This window comes from Cupressus sempervirens, chromosome 11, assembly GCF_028749045.1.
Source record: "Cupressus sempervirens isolate cs-2001-9-10 chromosome 11, ASM2874904v1, whole genome shotgun sequence".
Taxonomy (NCBI): Eukaryota; Viridiplantae; Streptophyta; class Pinopsida; order Cupressales; family Cupressaceae; genus Cupressus; species Cupressus sempervirens.
Genome location: NC_143128.1, coordinates 375264842 through 375273644, shown reverse-complemented (window position 1 = coordinate 375273644; position 8803 = coordinate 375264842).

The following is an 8803-nucleotide window of genomic DNA, read 5'->3' as shown; positions in this document are numbered from 1 at the left end:
CTCAAATCACTTGGAAGCTCTAAAGATCACACTTTCAAAATAGCACTCAAAATTTCATGGTAAGAAATGACTTTGATTTCATGCCTTTTGTTAAAAAAATTCCATAAATGCTTAGTATGAAAGGTAAATTGATTGACATCATGTTGACAGACTGTCATCCACTATGCTTGCATTGAACACTTAGTGAAGTCTTTGTGACTTGGTAACCATATACATCTTTATTACTCCTAACCTTGCTTGGTAGAGTCTATGACCCAACCTTACTAGGTAGAGAAGATAATTTGGTAGATACTTGTACTTGGTGATCCCTTTGTATCCTAAGTACTAGTTTGGATTATTTTTCTCTTTTAATCTGGAACTATTTTGGATGTCTTCTTTGATAGCATAGTTCCAATTTCTCCTTTGAGAACCCAAGTAGAAATGATAGAGTCACCCAATTCTTGAGTGACCTGATCATCATTACTTGGACTTGTATCCTTGGTAGACTTAGGAACCCATGTTTTCTCATCTATTTTTAGATGTTATTAGCTTTTTTCTTTTTCTCATCTTCAATTTTGCCAATATGCATGCAGTTCTTGGCAAGATGACCTAGTTCTGTACAAATGAAACATCTTTTAGTAGTGTCTTTTTTTCTCAAATGATTCTTTACACAATTTATTCCAATGTGTCCAAATTCTCCACAATAATGACATTTTCACCAAGTGTTTTAGTCCCAACCAAATATTGCTTTCACAATTTTCTCTAATTGATTCAATACCTTGGTTTTGCATTCTGATGACTTGTGTCCACGTTTCTTACATTTGTGACATTTGTCTTCAAATCTTGGTTTCTCTTTGCATTCATTAGCCTTATGACCATGCTGATTGCATATGTAGCATTTTCCAATGAATTTTTCTTTTCCATTGCTCCAACATTTGTTTGATGTATGACCTATCTTACCATAGTGATTGCAAGTAGTTCTTTGGTTCTTTTGGGCTCCTTGCTTTGTATATCCAATTGTTGCTTTTCCTTTTTGTCTATAAAGATTTTTATCATTCAATTGATTCATTTCTTCTTGTGATTTCATCATTCTTTCATTGATTTGCCTCTCAGATTTTAGATCATTTCTCATTCTTTCATTTTCAAATCTTAGGCTCATGACTTCCTCATTTACATTGGAGAGCTAATCAATAAGGTCTACTTTCTGAAGGGTTTGTTTCTAAATTTCATTTTTCCTTCCATCTATCTCTTCTTTTATCTTTTTTTTTCTGTTACATGACTTCACATAACCTTACTGACTGAATTTCTTGCTCTCTTTTAAGTTTTCTTACCTCTTCTTGTAGGAAACCATTCTTTTCTAAGATTTCTTTGATTGCTTCATTAGCTTCACCTAAATTTCTTGAATGAAGGCCTTCAATTATTTCTTCAATGTAGAGATGATCATTCATTTGAATTGCAAGTTCTTTTTTTCTTTTCATGGATTGAGAGAGTTGCTCCTTTGCTTTCTTGAGTTGGGTAATGGTCATTTCCAAATCTATCTTCTCTTTCTCAATAGCTTTGTCAAGTCTAAATATCTCTATGGCTTTGATCTTTGCTCAAGCTATTAAGCTTTCTCCTAAGAACCATAAAGCTCTAATACCAATTATTGGAAATATTCAAGACTATGCTAAGTTACTAAGAGGGGAGGGGTGAATTAGTAACTTCTAAAACTTCAACAATATTAATCCAACAATCTAATTAGCATTTAATCCATCAAATATAATATAATCTAATTGCATCCATAAGAAACCAAAAACATGAAAGCATTCATAACACTGTGACACAAAGATTTGGTGACCCAGAAACATTCCAAATAGAAAGTAAAACTAGAGTGGGGATGATACCCACAAACTTTAGTACTGTAGTATAAAGTTAGCCTGTTAAAGCTTACATTAATCACTTCTGATGATCTTTCCTATTAGGAGCAATAAGGACTACTAGGTCCACCTTGTGAAAGGATTTACAAATATACAATTAGGTATGCACTCAATAAAGAGATTTACAAAAGACTATTAGGTCTACCTTGTTAAAGGATTTGACTGATTCGCCTATTAGGATGAAACATTAGTTGATCTTTGATCTGCAATTTGGTTTGTTGAATGAGATTCTTTTATGTACTAATCACCTTGCTATGATAGATATGACTTTGTTTCTCCTTATACTACTATAGTCTTTGTAATTCACTCTTTTTTCTTTTCTATTATTACATTCACATTCCTTACTTACTTCCACTCTTGAATATGATACAATTTATTACATATATAAATCCAATTATACAAATTACAAAGTCAGCCACACTACAAGTTATTATAAATGTTACAAAGTCGACCCATGTGAAGACACTCAGGTTCTGAAGACTGACTCAAGGAGCTTTTGATACTTGGTATACACTATCAATTCTTAGCATTGTCATGCACTTGGTAGATGTAGAAGCTCAGTCCATACTGATCACTTCCAAGTAGTCTTGAACTCAGTTTGCACTGGTGACTCAGTAGCTACTATGAAACTTGTCATATAAACTAAGTCTCTTGATTTACATTTTATGACTTGGTAAACACTATCACTTCAAATTCAATATAAACTAAGTCTCTTGCTTAACACTAAGTGGCTTAATTAGCATTGAACTCACATCACATACACTATGAACTTAGTGAACACTGCACAACTCATCTTGCATTCATAAACTCAACATGTGGTAAGATACACAATTTACATTGCTAGTCTTCATTGTAACTATCCAAAGGACTTGGTAGCAACTATAGAACTTAGTGACAACTGAAATAATTGGCAAACATTGATAGTTGTACAAAGATCTTGGTAGCTATATACAATCTAAATAAGTGTGTGTCACTAATAAAAAACTTAATGGATATGTCAACAAATAAGACCATCTTATTTCACAAATGGAGATAGGGTACTTAGTCATGATTGGGAAAGTTTTTTTCTCTTCAAAAATTTTTCAATTGTAAGGGTTTTTGGGTGTCCACAATCCCCTCATGTATTACCAAAATATATCCTTGAAAGATTAGGTTAATTAGAATTATTTTGGCAAATTCTTATGATGAATGAGGAATATTTAGGCTTTACTATTAAGAGAGCTCTTTTCTAGCAAGGAATACAAAGGTAGGTGACTTTGTAATAGGAAAAGATGCTATAAAGAGATAGATTAGTGCATTAGAGAATTCAAGCTTCCCTCTGCTCCTACTAGGACCTATGATCCAAATGATTTGGTGATGTATTTTCTTAAATAGATGAGAAAGTATACCCTCCCTAATAGTAAACCATATTGGGAAGAGGATAATATAATGATTTGTTTAGAGACAAATTTTTGTAGGGATAGAACCCAAAAGTGGAGTAAGATAATGAAAATTGAAGAAGGCATAAAGGCATCTAATCTATAATTTTAGTATTTTTACCATGATGAAACATACCTAGATAGATATAGTAGGTTCCTGGACAAATTTGATTAGATAATGGCATAGGTGTTTTCTAAAATTAGAGACAGGGCAGAGTCTTAATCCCCTCAATAGGAGGATATCATAACCATTGCAATTAATGATGACCAACTAGAAAGTTCCTTGTGGGAACAAGGGATGGATAAACATAAAATGATTGAGATCCCAAATAAGGTCATAGGAAAGGCACTACAAATTTTATCTAAGGGATCCAATTTTTTTGACACAACAAGACACAATTTCTTGCTAAAGCAAGTAGGGGAGAATGAGAAGATCCCCAATAAAATTGAATTGAAAATTTAGATGCTAGATGAAAAAATTATTCAAGGTCAAGAGTTCGTGAGGGATGATGAATTCATCAAGTCATATGAATTCAAGTTATTCCTATACAAGGTAAATAAAATTGAGCTTACACACAACTATAACTAGGAGATTCCCTTGAGAAGACTGTAGAGTTTGTACAATGGTTGCAAGAATATGATCCTAGAAATAAGATCCTTACATCAAAAGAAACCAAAGAGCTTGTAACAAGAAGTAGGATGCTTCTCTTTCCATGATGGGAGCTTAGCTCATCCTCTATGCTTGGTCAGATCAGAAGACACGACAAGTCAATCTCTTTTGAAGAGACTAATACTACTACTGGTGAGTTATAGGGATCTAGTTTTAACATTGACAACAAGAAAATGGTTGTATGGAGCATGTCTTTTGAGGGAAATAAGCCAACCCTCATGGAAATTAAAGAATCCCCCAAGGAAATGTAATATTTTGGAATGCCACTATTGTTTCTAGTGACCAAATATATAATCTAATGAATACAACATCATTGATAAGGAGGAGAAAAATGGATGTGATGAAAGAAAAGTTGGATCAAATATACAACATATTCATTGATGCTAGGAAAATGTATGAAGAAGAAATGAAAAGGAATTATGTCCTAGAATAGAGGATGGCTACCTTAGAAGAAGAGATAAGAAGCCTTAGGAATGTTTCAAGGTCCATCAAAGAGGTGAGAGACCAAGAAGCCCAAATAGAAGTTGATACAAAAAATTTGGGAGAGAGTTAGCAGATGGATATAGATGAATGGGATGGTGAAAAGGAGATAGAGATCAAGATTATTCAGATCTTGACGATGCACAAGATAAGTGCCTTACAAATTCTTTGAAAAAATGTACACAATAGCTACATTTTTATGGAAGGAGTTGAGTTTTAATGTTTAGAAGAATTAGCCTTGCTATCTCCTCTTTTTATAACTTGGGGTCCATATACATAATTTATTGATAGTCTTGTTCCCCTATTGCCCCAAAAGAAAGTATTACCCAAGACATTAATTATCAATGCTAGAAAGATAATTAAAAGAGTAAAAGAATTACATGGGTTTTTCTCAAGAAAAATGCAATTAATCTAAGGTAAAATAAAGAGAATTTCCATGGGAATTCCAAATTTCATTCCTACTATTCTAGATGCCAATGGAGTTATAAAAGAATGGAAGAAATGGTCTTCCTCTTTTGAGAATAGTTTAAGGCATCCATGATTTGTTTCATATTGAAATAATGAGACAGATGTAACAATTTTCTATGATATGATTGACTTTCTATTTAGAGTTGACTCAGATATGAGCAAGGCAACCAAAGAATTAAAGGTTATAATTGAAACTAAATGGAAAAAAATGCATAGATAAATTAGATACCATCCAAGATGCCACATGGCCTAATGTGGATATTAATATTGCCATTTGGGAAGTCATTGTTGATATAAAAGCCATACCATCTATTGAAAATGACTAGGCAATTCAAGCAAGCAATTAGAGGTAGAGGAGACAAGAGAAAGACAAGGAAAGTGATAGGAGCTTGAAGACCAATAGAAAGATGCTCAAGATACCTAGTGAAAGTGCCACCTACCAATTTTGCAATTGCATCCAAAGTTTTCATCCAAATACAGAGAATGTTTGAATGTAATTGAATATTAAATATCTTTGTATTTGATTTCCAATAGAATTTTGACATTTCTCCTCCCATCTAATTTTTTTGTAATATGTTTTAGTGTTAAGCTATTTGTAGTCAGTCTAGTCAATCTTTGTATCATTTTTTTGTGTGATGTATTCATTTTACAAGTATGAGAATACAAGTGAACATTGAATGGCAATTTTTCATATCTTGAAGTATTCATGAGCTCTACACTAGTAATGTATGATTTTAAAGGAAAATTAATACAAATGGAATGTTCTACAATATATTTGTCTTTGAATTTTGTCTCCATTTTCATGTGTTTATAACTTTGAGATTGAATGGACAAGGTTCTTTCATTTTAATGCAACTTGGATGGGTTGTATGTATTTTCATTAATTATTTTTAATTCAAGGAGTTAAGTAAATGCTTTCATTGAATTGATAGGGTGTCTAGGTGTGTGGGAGGGATATTCATAAGAATAAAATTCAAGGGTAACTACAAATAAAATTAATTGTAAGGCAATTAATTAGGTCAATTTTTTTCTAGGGAGACTCTGTATACCAATGGATAGGGTATTGATCATTAGTTTAGATGAAAACTATTATATATCATGTGGTTTCACAAAAAATAATTTAAAATCAAATCAACATTTACTTTTTTTATATGAAGAAATAAATTGCTAGTCAACACTTATTTGTAATAGTTTTCTGTGTGTTATAGTTAGCTATTGTAATCAAGAAGTTATTAAAAATTCAAAAAGAATTGTCACAATTTTTTCTATAGGGGATAGATTTAAAGAAAAGAATATGAATGAGTGAATTGTGGAGAATTTATTAAATATCTAGTCATTCCATCCCTAAGGTGCACCTGCCTAGGCCTGGTAGAGCCTGAAGTATAGAAAATCCCTATTATTTTGTTAATGTTGTCTAAATATAAAGAGATTTTAGTTGAATATAGGAAGTAGCTAACCCTTAGACCAAATTTTTTCCTTTACATCTTGGTATTAGGTTCTTTACAACTTGCTAGTTTAAAAACACTAACAAAATGGCAACTTTGTTGTAGAGTCGATGAAAGAAAAGATCTTTGAAGTTCTAGAATTTCTATTGTGACTCACTGATCTAGATTCATAGTTCTGTTATCTTGGAAAACCATGTTTGAGTTTTGATTTCTATTGAGTGAAAAATATTGAAAATTTGTAAAAGTTCCAATACCACGAAAGTTTTATGACATAGAGAGAGCTTACAAAGTACCTTATTGGCCATATAGAGTTGTATTCTTGAAGTATACAACATTAAATTTATTAGGGTTGGGTCCCTTTTGTCAAATCTAATTTTAGAAAAGCTCCCTCATAAAATTCCTTGTCTTTTAGCCATTATAAAAGATATGTTCCCCTGATGGGTGGTGACTCAATCTTAGGTTTTGTTACTAGTTCTTATTTTAAAGTGAAGGTTGATAAGAGGAAAAATATGAGACCTTATGTGAGGGAAAACCATGTTATCCCATTGTATACATACTTACCAAAAGGTGGTAAAAGGAATTTTCCTAAGAATAAGGAAGAAAGCAATCATACTTGGAAACCTAGAGATAATTTCTAGTTCCATCTCATAGTTGATAAAGAAATCTCATCCCATAGCTCAAAATCTAAGAATATCAGACTTCTAAGAAATCTTTTTGTTATACCTTTCCATGAAGAGTAGCCCTACCAAGATAAAATGGTATCCTCTATAGAAGCAGCTATATTTAGACCTAATGTTTTAGAAGAAATGAACCAATGTCATAAACATAGAAGTGTTCAATCTAATAGACCAAATCTTGGGAAAGACTCTTACATTGAGTGAAACCTGATAGATTTGGATGATCCAATAGAATCTAAAGTAACTACCATAGGCCATGATGACTTTCTCTCTAAAGTAGAAGTCCTTAGAAGAAGATTTTTTGAACAAGAAGCCAAACACATCCATTTGGCAAAGGAGAAAGGAAAAATCACCATGAATACTCTCATTGAGAGAGATAATTTTCTTAGGAGAATGGTTGCTCTAAAGGAGGAGAACAAGAAATTGGAAGAGAGATCTTCTAAAGTAAATTCAGATGTATTTGGAGATGTTGAAGATCTAAGATCTAAAGTCCAAGAGTAGGAACATCTCCTAAAAGAAAAAGAGGGACCTACTATTTCTTAAATACAACCTTATAAACGTGTTGAGCCTAAGATCATATACTTAACTATGACACACCCTAATAAAGGAAAGTAGAAGGTTGCAAGAATAAAAATAAATGAGCCTTAAATTCTTCCTAGAAAATCTTCTAGTCAAGTCATGTTTAAACTTGATTTAGACCTAGAAAAAGTTAAGAAGAAAAGAGAAGATTTAGCTAAAGATCTTGAGAAGGTTGAGAATGAAGCACAAGTGGCTAAAACTAAAAGAAAAATCCAATTTATTAAATCTAACACTACTTTAGCTTCTTGGCTAAATCTGTCTTCACAAGTCACACCCTCTATCCCTACTTGTGTACCAGCAATTACTAGCCAAAACTTTTCCCAATCAGTTCCTACTTCATCTCCAACTACTAGTGGTCAAATACCTTCTATTCAATAAATCCAACAACCTCAAATCCCTATCCAAAACCAAGTAGTTGTAGCAAGTACATCAAATGTTTTTGGTTTTCAAAGAAGATCATATAGATGGAAAAGTATAAAAAGATGTCATTTCTAGGCACTACTACATTTAACATCATTTTTCGACTAAAAATTTTGACCATCAACTAAATAAATTTAGGGTGGTCAAAATGTAAAGGCAAAAATTTCTTTTTTTTACATATAAGTCCCATGTTGGTCAAAATTTTGACCAACACAGGGCTTATACATCCGCAAAGTTAAAAAAACATTTTCTCTATTACGTCTATCACGCCCAATTTCATTGGACATTTTTGGAGCATTTTTGCATGGTTATCTCTACATTTTTGCATGGTTTTCTCTGAGCTTAGTTTTTTTTTAGGTTTTCTCCACCCACTTGATTAATGATTCCTACTAGCCCTAGGAATAATATGAAAGGGTGCCTTGCATTTGCATCAATATAGGGGGGGCAGAACAATAGTTTGAAACTCTCGATATTGTCTTTCTTTCATTCTTCCTGATGTGCTCGACTTCAAAAGCTCTTCCATTCATGACCTCCAATCACACTTGCATCTCCAGTGGTTGAGGAGAGGGATTTCTCTTTGAGCATATTTCCATAGGTACATGTGTACTTTTTTTGTAGGTTTTTATGATAATATTGAAGATGGAAGTGAATACTATTACTATCATTATTATTTTTTATGCCAAAGTTCAGCCATTGTTGTGTAATATAAATGGGAGAGTCTCCACTCAAGTGTTTTTTCTCAGTGATGTTT